Below are 13931 nucleotides of genomic sequence, written 5' to 3' on the forward strand. Positions count from 1 at the left end.
ATGTGTGCACTTTTCCTCTTTTTTTGATTGTTACGATTGTTATAATGACTTAAATCGGTTTGGGGAGGAGATAAAATAAGGTTTTCCAATTCAGTTGAAAAGCATACCTTTAAAAAATTCTGACTGAAATGTAAACGTATGTGAAAGTAGCCAGCTGTTACTCATCTGGGAAGCATGTGAGCATCTGTGTGGCTGACCTTGTTCTAGGGGCCGGGACACAGGGACGGATAAAGCAGGTGTCCTCTCTATCCCAGGAGCTTACATCATCGGGGGAAAGGAGCAGAAAGGAACCAAGCTGACTAATACACAGATGTTGTTATTTCAGGTAAAGGGAAAAACTAAAGGGAGTAGGGAGTGAACTAATCTCTCCATGGAGAGGGGCTACTGTTCCTTTAAAAATTGTGTCATTAGAAAAGGCTTCTCTAAGAAATTAGTTATAGAGAGGTCACATAAATGCAAAGTACCACGAAGAATTGTGTTTAACTATACAAAATACAGTGCAATATTGTGATAATTTACATAAATTATTTACATTTTAAATTGATCTTGATACAGGAAGATAACATTTTTTTTGCCTATCTTAAATGAATTATTTAGGCATTTGCCTTCAATCTCTAAATTCATAAGTAGCTGTTACATTTTTGGCCTTCATACGGCTCTGAGACTTTGCTCGGGCCCGAGTATAAATGGTTGGGGAGTGTTCCTTTGGGTGCTGAATGAGTGGCCTTCTTGGGTGTCTACCTGTCCTGGCTGTGTTTTAATTGGGCAGAAAAATACAAAAGCAAGCTAGACAACTTAGAACTTAGTTTATCTATATAACATTGTCAAGAGGATTCTGCATCTGGAATGGTTTTCTGACTTTGACTACTTTTTTTAATGTCAGAAAATAACTTTTTTCACCATTTTATACTCTTCATTATTTTTCTTGAGTCAGTATCTAAAAAAGACTCTCTGATCTTTAACATGCTCTACTTAGTTGACCTAAGCATTAAAATGCTCATCTTAAAATAGCTGTCTGGTCTCTATCTGTGTTAATTATTGCAAGAACTAGATAATTTTCACAAAAGAGAAAAAGACATTGTGTAATGGCATGGCTGAAGATAGTAACAAAAATAATTGAGCACCGTGTTGTGACTGTAAGTGATAAAAGACAATGAACTAGAACTTTCTGATTCAAGCTAAATTCCCCTGAGACTTATTAGTAGCAATTGTAATGGTGTATTTTCTTGTTTTGGACCCTTACCCCCATTCTACACGGAGGTGACTGGTGCATTTTACACAGGCTGCCAGAGAGCTCTAAGTGCTTCCCCTCTCTGCCAACTAGTAATTGGTCAAATGGTGTCTGCAAGTCCAGAGCTGTTTCATCTGTTTCTGGGGCTTAGTAACAAGAATAAATTAAAGTGATGCAGCATGAAAAAGGAAAAATCAGACTTGTAAAGGGCTATGAAAACTAGAAGTTAAAATATCAGAAGCAGTGCCTTTGTGCAATGTTTGAAATGTCAACATTAATCAGAGCGTAAAAAACGTTGTTTTACTTTTTTTTCCCCTAATGGTAGGAACACGTATGTTTTTCTAATAGAAATCAGTGATGAAAAAGGAAATGAAAATGTTATAAGAATTTGGGAGCCACTCGATTGTGGAAATCCTTTAAACATTCATATATCTTAGGGATTTTTGATGTTGTAAACACAGACCTATTTCGTTTTCAGTGACAATATATGCAGAAGTATTGCAAGAGTAATGGACTATGTAGCTCTCCACGTACAGTTTTATCACATCTCTGAGAAAATAAAGTCCAAATTGCATAGAAAAATTCGATAAAATAAGGTTTCTCCAAGACATTACGACACCAAACCTAAGTATTTGTAACAACGCATGATCCAATCTCAAAGTCCCAAGCAAGAGGTGTTGTGTCAACAGAGTTTTAAATATTTCTTAGGCAGAAGAAACCTACAGAATCTCTAGAAATTGGGTTTAAGGAAAGATAGCTTTGATTAGAAACAATGCTGAGCTCTTGGAAATAATACTCTTCCAATGCAATGTATTATAGCCAGCATTCAGTTTTATTTTTCTATGTTCATATATAGATTCATAATTTATAGCTAGAGAATGACTTTTGCTAAGGTGACATGTGCTTTATAAGCAACATCTAACTAATTTTCAAGGATACCCTGTACATATTGGGGATGGGATCTTGATTTGTTAAGTCAGTTTAGCAAAGGGAAAATTAATTTCAAAGGAGTCAGGTGACTCCAGTAAGGAAAGCTCATTCTATACCCCAAATATGGCTGTTTTCCAGCAAAACAAAACAAAACAAAACAAAACCTCCATCTCCTCTCTGCCTGTCTCTTTCGAGGATTTACTTGTGGCTGCATGTGTGTGTGTGTGCGTGCGTGTGTGCGTGTGCGTGTGTGATGCTTGATTTACACGATGTCCAGCTCTTTACACCGTTCACATATGATTTTGTGTATCGTTTCCTCTTTTTAAGTTAGAAAATTCGTTTTATGTTGTCGGATGGTTTTTGTCAAGATTCTTGGTGAAGTCAAATTCAAAATGCTGTTTTGAAATGTAGGTTGAAATGTGGTAAGTGCAACTCTTCATCACTCTAAGAAGAATCTGATAGTTTCTCAGTCTTGTTTTCTTAGGAAATCAAAAGATGTGATTTGCAAAAAGGTCAGCGATGACCTTTCGTCTACTATGGCACAATATTTTCTGCCTGTCGGATATTTCTACTTCGTGGTGCCACTCTCACTATAAACTGGACATGACTAAACATAAACTTGTCTCCTTCACGCCTCCTCTTACATTGGCAAAACCCTATCTGTTTCTCAACGACTCCATGTCTCTCTAAATTCCAGTGTCTGAGACCCACCCTTAGTGAGGGAGGGTGGGTCTAAAAAAATTAGAGTCCCTTTGACTCTTAATTTCCCTCTTGCAGCTCTAACTAATCTGTCTCCAAATCCTCCTCTGATATCCTCTCCTGAGGAAATTTCTCTCCTCCTGTTGTGTCTCTCTAGCTCTTTGAGCATGTCTCTCCATCCTGAAGGCGCCACACTTTGTTAGGAGAGTTGTTTGCACTTAAAATTTCCAAGTCTCACCTTCCATTTACTTTTTAACCTACTGCAAACTGGCTTCTGTACCCACTACTCCGTGTAACAGCTAAATCCAACAGAACATTTTTCATTCTTACACAACTGGGTTTTTTCACTTCATATTTTTGATGAGTCCTTGCTTTAAAGATCCTGTATCTCGTTTGTTTTTATGACTTACTAAGCTTCAGTTTTATTTGTATCCCTCTGACTATGTTCTTTTTTTACATGAGATCCATGAATTGAATAGGGTCCACGAGGGCTCACTTCTGTCTGCTTCCTGCTTTTGGTGACCCCTAGAGTTGTGACTTTGGCTCACAGAGATGAGGAGAGTTAGCCAGCCTGGTGTTGGGAGCGAAGCAACATTCATAAACAAAAATATGACAAGAGCAAGTTTTAAAGAATATGGTACCTTCAGAAGAAGTTGGCTAAACTGGAAGATGAATGTGGGGGTGTATCTGTGGATAAAACTAAAAAGGTGGCTCGAAGTCAGATCATGAAGAGTCTCAGATGCTGTGTGCTAAGGGTTTGGACTCCACAGAATGCTGGGGCTACCACTGGTGCTTTTCAGGCAGTGAAGTGATAAAATGGCATTTGAATTTTAGAAAGATGGGGCTGGTGAAAATTTGGAGAATAAATTAAAATTGTGCAAGATTGGAAGTAGAGACAATATGGGTTATTTTTAAATCCTAGGAGATAAATAATGTCTAAACCAGAACTTTGGGAATGAGATAAAGAGAATGGAATAAATTAAATAGCATTTTGGGTCACAGAAGTGAGAAAACTTGTCAATCAACTGGATAGGGAGTGGGGTTGAGAGAAATAGCAGTTAAGGACGATTCTTACAGATGAGTAATATTGGAGGAAGGGAAAGGAGATGACATTTTTAAAAGAAAAAAACAGATTTAGTTTCTGTCATGATTATCAATTGACTGAGACACACCCAGATGAAATTGTTCAGGAGGCAGACAGGAAATGTATGTAGTGATTAGGTGACTGTTCCTGGTGGAGATACAGATTTTCTGGGGAAATAATTAATATATAGGTGGGAGCTAAAGCTATGATAACAGAGCTAGAGAGCAGGAATAGAGTGAGGAAATGAGATAGCTCTACCAGTCCCGGGAGATGGGGTTCTGCTCCAGTACAAGCCCCTCAGACCTCAATGACTGATAGTAACAGATACTGTGTCTTTCTTTTGCTCCATGCCATGGCGTAGGGGGTAGGATTTGACTCTTCAAAGATAAAAAAAAAAATCTCTGGGACACAGCCTTCCCACACAGCTTGTTTAAGGGACCTCATTTATTATTACTCAGAGGGAAAAGGGAGAAGGATGAAGAATGAAGGGACCCTTAAAGCTTCTGCCTGTAGCACATACATACAACTTCCGGTCCCATTTCTATAGTCAAAGCAAGCCACTAGTCCTGACACCTGAGGGGTGAAGAAGTACAATCCTCTCCCAGGAGGGAAAGCAAATATTTGGTAAATAAAAATGGAATCTACCAGGATTGCCAAGTGAGAATTTAAAAGAACATAAACATTTCAGTTGCTCTTAGAAAAAGGAGTCTCTTTCAAGAAAGCTGAAGAATAGTGGCTACAAATGTAAGTGGAAAACACAGATGAAGTATTTTTCCTGAAATTAAAAAAATAATTTGGTTTGATTCATTAATAACGTTTTGAAACTTTTACCAAGAGTATATTTACTTTTGCTAATTTAGCATTGGAAGGGTAGGGGGCTAAAATTTGTTAATTATCTTAAAGATTTCTTGCAGAAAAATTACCCTGCAAGAGGCACTGCCCCAGGCAAATGTAAAGGAGAGCGTAAAGAGAATGCCTTAATACAGGGTTTGGATACAGTGTCATATAAAGGTAGAAATACTTTACAGATTTCTCTTCACAGTTAAAACATGTGTTTTCCTAGAAAATTTAAGGACAGTTTTAAATTTCTCACACTCCATGCTTGTTGAGGTCCTTGAAACTGGTGTTTTTATTTGCTCCTTCCATTTCAGGCATAATGGAAGCTCCCAAAGGTGGAAGTAACTTTTTATATCTTTTTATTGTACAAAATATGATGTTCATTCCTTTAGCATGTGAATAAAGTACTAATCATTGTTCTATTGTGAAGAGTTGGGCAAATTTTCAGGACTGAGACCTGAATTTGCTGTTAATAAAGGAACAGTGAAACATTAGGAGGTGGGGGTGGTTCTGTCTTACTCTGAAATTAAATGTGGAATTAAAAAGCAAGATTTTAGATTTTAGTAAATCAGAGCTCTCTGAAATGTTAATTGGCCTAAGTAACTCTGCAGACTCATAATAAATTAAGTCATGAATTAACTATTTGTGCATCAAAAACAATGTTGAATTTCTACAGGAATCAACTGTGAGTAGAAGATAAAAGCCCCCACCCCACCCACGGAACTTACATTAAACTTGAGGAAACATTAATTCAGTAGTCATACCCTCCTTATCTGAGGTTTTGCTTTCCATACTTTCAGTTACCCGTGGTCATCCATGGTCTGAAATATAAAATGGGAAATTCCAGAAATAAACAATCCCTAAGTTTTAAGTTGTGTGCTGTTCTGAGTAGTGGGGTGAAGCCTCTCAATATCCCACTCCATCCTGCCCAGAATGTCAATCATCCCTTTGTCCAGTGGTGCATCCAGCCCATTAGTCGCTTAGCAGCCTTCTTAGTTACCACATCAGCTGTCGAGGTATTGAAGTGCTTGTGTTTTAAGTACCCTTATTTGACTTACTGCTCCCAAAGTGCAGTGAGGCTGGCTAGCAAGTTGAATATTCTCATGCTGAACCTAAATTATGAGTTAAACTTAAATCATAGGTATAAATGTATAGGAATAAAATGGTATATTTGGGGTTTGGTACTATCCATGGTTTCAGGCATCCACTGTAGGTCTTAGAACCTATCCCCCAAAGATAAGGGAGGACTACTGTCAATAAATTATAGAATTAATAATAGAATTACATCAGCGCTAAGTGTCAAGAAGAAGAATGCTTTTTTTTTTTTTTTTTTTTTTACTGAAGTCTAGTCAGTTTACAAGGTTGTGTCAATTTCTGGTGTACAGCACAGTGTTTCAGTCATAGATACACATACATATGTTCCTTTTCATATTCTTGTCATTAAGGGTTACTACAAGGTATTGAATATAGTTCCCTGTGCTATTTATGCAGAAGAAATTTATCTCTTATCTATTTTTATATATAATGGCTAACATTTGCAAATCTCCAACTCCCAAATTTATCCCTTCCATCCCCTTCCCCCCAATAACCATAAGATTGTTTACTATGTCTGTGAGTCTGTTTCTGTTTTGTAGTTGAGGTCGTTAGTGTCTTTTTTCTTTTTTTACATTCCACATATAAGTGGTATCATATGGTATTTTTCTTTCTGGCTTACTTAGAGTGACAATCTCTAGGTCCACTTATGTTGCTGCAAATGACATTATTGTCTCTTTTCATGGCTGAGTAGTATTCCATTGTATAAATATACTATGACTTCTTTATGCAGTCATCTGTCAGTGGACATTTAGGTTGTTTCCATGTCTTGGCTACTGTAAATAGTGCTGCTGTGAACACTGGGGTGCATGTATCTTGTTGAATTAGAGTTCCCTCTGGATATATGCCCAAGAGTAGGACTGCTGGATCATATGGTAAGTGTATTTTTAGTTTTTTGAGGAATCTCCATACTGTTTTCAATAATGGCTGCACCAGCTACATCCCCACCAGCAGTATAGGAGGGTTCCCTTTTCTCCACACCCTCTCCAGCATTTATCATTTGTGGACATTTTAATGGAGAAGAATGATTTCTAAAAGATGAATGACCTAGTCTGATCTCTCTAAGAAAGTGATCTAAGTGAATAGTTGAGGTATGGATAGGCATTACTAGGTCAGAAGGATAGGGGCAATGTGTGGGTTAGGGAGCTTTCTCACCAGAGAGAATCACAGTCGTGAAAGTGAAGAAGGCTCAGTTGCCTGGTGGATTTGTGAGAGAAACGGGGGAAGATGTTTACTGGCATGGGTTGTAGTTTATCTACAGATCCTAGAGTACAAATCTTTGGAATTCATGACAATAATTTTGGATTTCATTCCAGAGACCATCAGTCTTTTTTATAAGAGAGAGGAGAGACATAGTCTCATTTGTGTTTTCAATAGATAAATGCCTGTAGGGGGAATAAATTTAAGACATGTAGAAATGGCCAAGGCATAATTTATTATAGTTCAGAAAAGGATTATAATAGCTGGGGATGAGAAGGGAAACAAAAAAATGGAGTCTAGAGATATCTCAAAAATAAAGTCCAATGGGATTCATGATTGATTAGACAGATGTGGAAAGTAAAGTTCTAGGAAGGATAGATCAAGGATAAAAACAAGGTTTCTGGCTTCTGAAACTGTAGAGGTCGGATTAACCCATTTACTGTGGAGGAATGCTGGAGGTGGGAGACTGTTTTGACTCTGTATAGTTTATATGCAAAGACATTACTACTGTAGGCACCAGCTGTGGGCAAATACAAGTACCATCCAGCTCAGAGGAGCGATCTAGAGAGCAGTCTCTTTGGCTCTGAGATCAAAATTTCTGATTGCTAGGGAAAATCTATGAATTATGAAGGCTCATTCTGTAATATCAAGTTAGTTGTTCTTGGCGTATTATAATACAGAGAGGATTGTGAGGGAATATTCAAACTGATTGGGTCACTTGGCTTTTGGGAATAGATTCTTCAGTATTAAGCGTTTTGTTACCAACCACCTGTAAGTTTATCTGTGCACACAGTCATGATGATGGTGGTGATGATACCTGGTAGCCACTGAGTCCTTACCGGGTGCCACCCACCATTCTGTGTGCTTTATGCATATTAATTCTTCTGTCTCCCAACACCTTGGGTACTACTATTACCTCAGTTTTACAATAGAGAAAAATGAGGCATAGAATTTTTCCATACTTGCCTTAGTGTACATAGCTAATCAATAACAGAGCCAAGGTTTGAAGACAGATGGCACAGCCATGCAGTGGAAGCGCTTAGCACCTCACTGTAGAATTGGACTGTTGTGAATTCTAGAGTGCAGAGGCCATAGGAATTTGACTGGAGAAAGGCAAAGGTCCGGGAATGGGTTGTGATCTGGGGACAAGCTGTTTCCACAAAAAGCCAGAGCTGCTCATGATGTATAGTCCTAGGTCCCTTCTTAAAGGCCCTGAGTGAGAGGTTGATGATGATTATTCCCAGGAATAGGGAAGAGTCCAGTCCCTCAGGGATCTCTAGGCTAGGGTTTGTGAGATCTTAGCATTGGAAACCATATCATACTCATTTCATACGTTGTATTTCCAAAGTCTGAAAGAGGGCTTGATGAATGAGAGAGATTGTGTCTTGTGGATAAATAAATGAATCAATAAATTATTCTTGTTACAAGTAGTTTCCAGGTGTCTATCTGTCTTATTTATTTATTTATTTACTTATTGAATAGTAAAAGTGTTGAGGGAGGAGATAAACTGTGTGAGGCTGAGGACTAAGTCTCTCACGTTACTCAGAACTCTCAGCAGGTATGAAGTAAGACAAAGGAAAAAAATAAACACCACCAAAATACCAGGTTATTATGCACTTGTGGTGAATTTCAAATGTGGCTACAAATACCTTAGTAAGGTTTAAAGAACAAATTCACTTTAGGACAGTCACAACGTTCTATAATTATTTATAGATATTTTCCAGTTAAACATCATGTTATCTGCTGAGGTGCAAGGGGTGATGAGGTTGTCACTAATTTACAAAGGTGGTACACAGAGCAGGCAGAGGAGAGGTGATCTGCTCACTTAGTGAACTGAATGCAGTCCAGTGGAATTCCTTAATCTCATGCAACCACACCAGGGTTTTAAACTCCTAGTGGACCATACTGAAACTTGAGTGAAAGACACTTCCCACTGCCATGCACTGTGAGAAAGCTATTACAGTGCTCAGTTTGGTGTAACTTGTCACTTTCACTTCTAAATGCTTCAGGCCTGTTCATTTCTCGCTTTACTAGTTCTACTCAATCTGCCATAGATTCCAGGGACCGCTGGACAGTGACTTCTGAGTGAATAGACACTCTTTGGATTTTATGAGTTGGCCAGACTTAATATTGTGGACTATACATTTTGAATTACAGTCTTGCACTATCAGTTTTTTTTTTAATATGAGAATTATATACTGTTCACCTAATGTGAGATTAGTATTTAACTGGATTTTGTAATAAGAGCAAAAGTATAAAATTTTTCTTCAAATTTATCTTAGCTTGTTAAAAGATCTTGTAGTTCCTAAATAATTCAACCAGTTACTAGATTTATTTTTATATATTGCTCTGTGAGCCTCTTAAATGCTTTAATTTTCAATGAAGTCACATAATGCAGTTGGTGTGTTTATTAGATCTTGTTTGGGAAATAGGTTTGCCTTTCTGATGATGCAGATTTATTGCTGTAACATTTTAAATTCAATCAATTTTAAATTCAATTACTCATTGATTTCCTATTGAAAGCTTTCTATGGGACTGGTGCAGTGCTATGTTTGAGGTCCTAAAACAAATATTACACCTACAGGCAGAAAGAAAGACAGGAAGAGAGAAGAGAAAAACAAATAGGAAGTATTTATAGTTTCCTAAGTATAATTTGCCTAAATAGACATTAAATGATGGATTTCATTGGATGTCATGTTACAAATTACAAACTTGTTTTTCTTAAAATTTAAAGAAAATTTCTTCTCTTCAGTCCTGCATACATTGGATATTGATTTTATGTTTAGGCCAGTTATAATAGATCAATCTACTCTACACTAAAGTTATTTTCATGTCTTTTTAAAAATGACATAGCACTTGTATCTGTGATGGGAACAAAATATGCAGTATTGGAGAAAAAAATGAGAGATGGATTCTATAATTGACTTTAGGATTTGCTGATCATTAGAATCAAGGGACATGAAGGATACGTTGGGAAGAAAGATGAGTTGGGGGTAGAGACTGACTAAAGATATTGACACTGTCATGTACCACTTGCAGTGAAACTGATGTCCTGCTCTCGTATGTCTTGTTCAGACACCACATATTGATGTGTCAAGAAACACCTTGGATTCCGTGACTATAATTTCTTAATGTGCACACTTTAAAGATACAGAGAGAAATTTGTCTGGTGACCCATTTCTAGTTTTCCCAATTACTTTAAAATACATGGTTTAGAAGCCAACCAGAACATTGCTTTTTTGCTCTGGAAGGCAATCCTTTTGAAACTAGGGGGCAAAAAATAGAAGGAAAGACCAGCACTTGAGATCTATGAATTTTCATGGTGCTAGACAACTTTAAGGAAGAAAAGAGGCTGGGGAGAAAAAGACCAATTTAACAAGAAAGACTTTACCTGGCAATACTGTTTATCTCACCTATATAATGGCCTAGTCAGAGTTTTATTTTAACAGCCTATTTATTTTGGCAGTACCTATATCCTGACTGGATTTGAAAAGTGAGGAGATTTTTCAGAAAGTTCTGAAAGTATGTAAAGATTTAATGATGTGTGAAAAAGTTCAATAGTCCTTATAATTCACAAAACCCTTGTTCAAACTTGAAAAGGGAGGAAGGCCTCACCACCTCTGCACATTTGTTAAAATTATAAGAAAGCCTGCACATTAATCTTTGGAGCAATTTTAGAGGAACAAGGAAACTGCTGTTTATAGTGATGCAATTATAGACCAGGAGATGATATGTGGGATTTGGCTAAAAGGTATATCCTTTTGTTTTAAATTGAACAGTAGTTTTGTGGCTGTTTTTCCCTTTGTAACACTCAGATGTACAGAGAAAGTCAGACTGTGTTCCATCTACAATGTGGTGGTAGGGGAAATAGGTAATTTCATTCAGGGGTGATATTTGCTTCTGATGAAGTGATCATTTCTGGCAAATATAAATGTACCCTGAAAATTGACTGCCAGATTGCATGAGCCACCACTTCATATATATATATATATTTTTTGTTTGTTTTTTGTTTTTTAATGTAAGAGTAAGCAAGGATAAAAATATATAAATAAATAAACCACCACCACCACAACAACCTTAGAACTTTGATATGAAGTGGCCTGAAAAATCAAAGGTAGAGAATTTGGGACAAGTTTTTAAAGATGAGACTGAGATCTGTGGTACCTTTCATAGTTTGAGTTTGGCTGGAAGTAGGTGCTAAAATGGAAATTCTGCAGCAAGCGGCTGCATAGGAAGTACTCTTGGGACCAGCATCTGTGAGGGAGTGAGGGAAGCAGGACTGGGTAGGCGGAGAAGTTAAACTATTAAGACAGCTGCAGGAGAGGCTTCACCTGGCACAAGTGAAACTCTAGATCTGGGAGAGTCCTTCAGAGATGTCCCCAACTGAGGTAAGGCTGTCAGGACATTTGATGCAGGCTGTCGTGGAGAGGGAGGTGTAACCTTGGGTGAGGCAGAGATCTTTCTCAGAGGGCAATTCAGCTCTGAGCTCAGCAGACAATAGTCAGCAGCTGGGGAATGAGTGGCAATTCACTGGGGCTCTGGCTGAGTCCTCTTGTGGAAGCATTTATTTTCTGTGAGAGTAAGACGTCTAGAACTGCAGAACCTGAAATTCTAGGAACTGGAAGCATTAATTTCCCCCCAAAAAGGACACCAGGACTCTAAATCACCGCAGTCTCTTCTACATCTACCTTCTTGGTTCTGTGTATTCAACCTATTAAAGAAATCTAACTGTAATTGATTTGCAATACATTCTGAGTCCTGGAGGATGATGCCTTATGCTCCCAATATTATCATTTCTAAGCAGGCAGCTGCACCTTCCAAGTCATTTAATTGCTTTATCAGGCCAGCAGCTTCTGGTATGATGTGTTGTAGAACCACTATATCGCATGATCATGTTCCCACAACAGCATATGCTTTGCTGGGAAGAGGCTCTTCTGTGTTCATTATGTTATCTGGGATCTCATGTAGGGGAATCAAACACGATAGTACCTTTACATAGCTATGAGTGCTCACTGAAGCCCTGTGGGTAGGAGGAGAAGCAGCCAGTGATGGGAGATGTACACACATACGTACGTATGTATGTGTGTATGAATATCTCTTGCCACCATGCTCCTGTTGGTCTCCTGCCTGGAGGGATAGTGGCACGTTGGCAGTGCTCAGCTATAGCTGGCTGGAGTTGTGTCTCAACTGGTGACTGTGTGCACCGCTTCATGCCTGTTGATTCAGTAATGTCCTGTTGGTAACTTCAAATTCACCTGGCTGGAAATATTAATGCCACAGAAATAAGGGCTTTTTTCCCTTTGATACAGTTGTTAAATATTTACTGATGTCCCATTGTATTTTGAGACCTGAGATTTAATCTCTGTTGCTGACAATTTAGACCTTCTAAGTACTGGCAGTAGTTAAATCAGCCTTAGTGAATGGGACCCGCGTTATTGGCCCTATGCTTCCATCAGTGCTACTCTGTTCATCAGTCCAGAGCACTGTGATGGCCAATGACAGAGGCTGGCAGATGGCAAATGGCTGAGTCATTCTGTCCATGTTATTAGTGCCACTTCTGTGGTGGATGCTCTTGGGTGGCCTTTCATATACAAGAGAAAGAAGTTCTCGTAGATGTATAGACGAACATTTTCACCAGACCTCTAGTCTTCCAGCCTTTCTCTTTGCAAGTTTATGACCAAGTCATTCACTGCTGCATATGAGATTATATTCTTATTTCAGGCCATTTCCCCACATGAGCTGGATGTTCTATCCTGTCCAAAGCTTTGACCATTGCAAGTATTCTCCTTTCATGGTCATCTATGAGTGAAGATGACCTCTCTCAGCATTTTTCATTCAAATTCACATACTGAACTGATGTACCTAAGATCCCAGGTTGACCAAGTCTTGCTTTCTTTCCCTCATCATCCAGTCTTAAGGGATCTTCCCCTGACATAGTCATAGCTATGAGCTGAGAGACAGTAAGAGACCAAAATCTGTTCCAACTGTTTATGAACAGACCCTCGTGTCCTCTGGACCTGCTCATGCCCTGTCCCACGTGTTCCATTTGATCTTATGAGGGATTGTTCTTGGGTCCACCCTATATTTGGACATAATGCAACTCATTATAAGGTGTCCTGGCTGCATGGCCATTTGTCAAAGCCCAGAAGGACAATACAGGTTACTTTTCAAGTGATATTTAACTCTTTGCTGTAGATGGCACAGTCTTGATCAAGGACCCTAGGAGTCTGTGTTGTAATTTTACTGCTGGAGAATTCTCTACATCGAATCTTTTTGTACCGTACACTCCTCCAAAACCATACGGTCTGCTGGATCATATGGCCCAGGAGGCAGAGATGTTTGCACTGAAAACTGGGCCTGCTGTAGGGCTCTGTTCTTTTATTGGTCCCACAAAAACTAGGCAGCCTTTATTTAATCCAGTATATGTATTTACTGGATTTGGAGCAATATTCTCGAATCCTGATTATACTGCCTCTAGATCCTGCAGAGTTCAGCTAAGTACTGTTTCCTTAGTGGTGGGAGATGTGCTACAATAATGTGTCCTTTACAGAGGATGTGTCCTGGAATGCCCCAGACCATAGGAAATATAAAAAGTTCACTGATGCAGATCTTCTAGAGTGTACGTTCTTTATGAAGCCCTCCAACATATTTAGCACAGAAGTGTATGTTGGCTTGACTAATATGCTTTCATTTAATTAACCAAACTAATGAAACAGTTACCTCATCAGATCAACATGGAGTCATCCATGTATGGACTTGTGTCACATTCTGAAGATTAGCTAAATGTTGTAGAGCACTTCAGAGACTGTAGCAGAGTGCAGGAGGGCAAACCTAGCTCTGGGGAAAAGCTTGAAATAT

General features: G+C 38.5%; 1 long non-coding RNA gene across 1 annotated transcript in view; it reads left to right on the forward strand.

Annotated features, from left to right (window-relative positions):
- LOC106730591 overlaps positions 1 to 13931 on the forward strand; it is a 359458-nt gene that overhangs the window by 276759 nt on the left and 68768 nt on the right. The gene's annotated exons all lie outside the window — the stretch shown is intronic.

Source organism: Camelus ferus, chromosome 7, assembly GCF_009834535.1.
Source record: "Camelus ferus isolate YT-003-E chromosome 7, BCGSAC_Cfer_1.0, whole genome shotgun sequence".
Classification (NCBI taxonomy): domain Eukaryota; kingdom Metazoa; phylum Chordata; class Mammalia; order Artiodactyla; family Camelidae; genus Camelus; species Camelus ferus.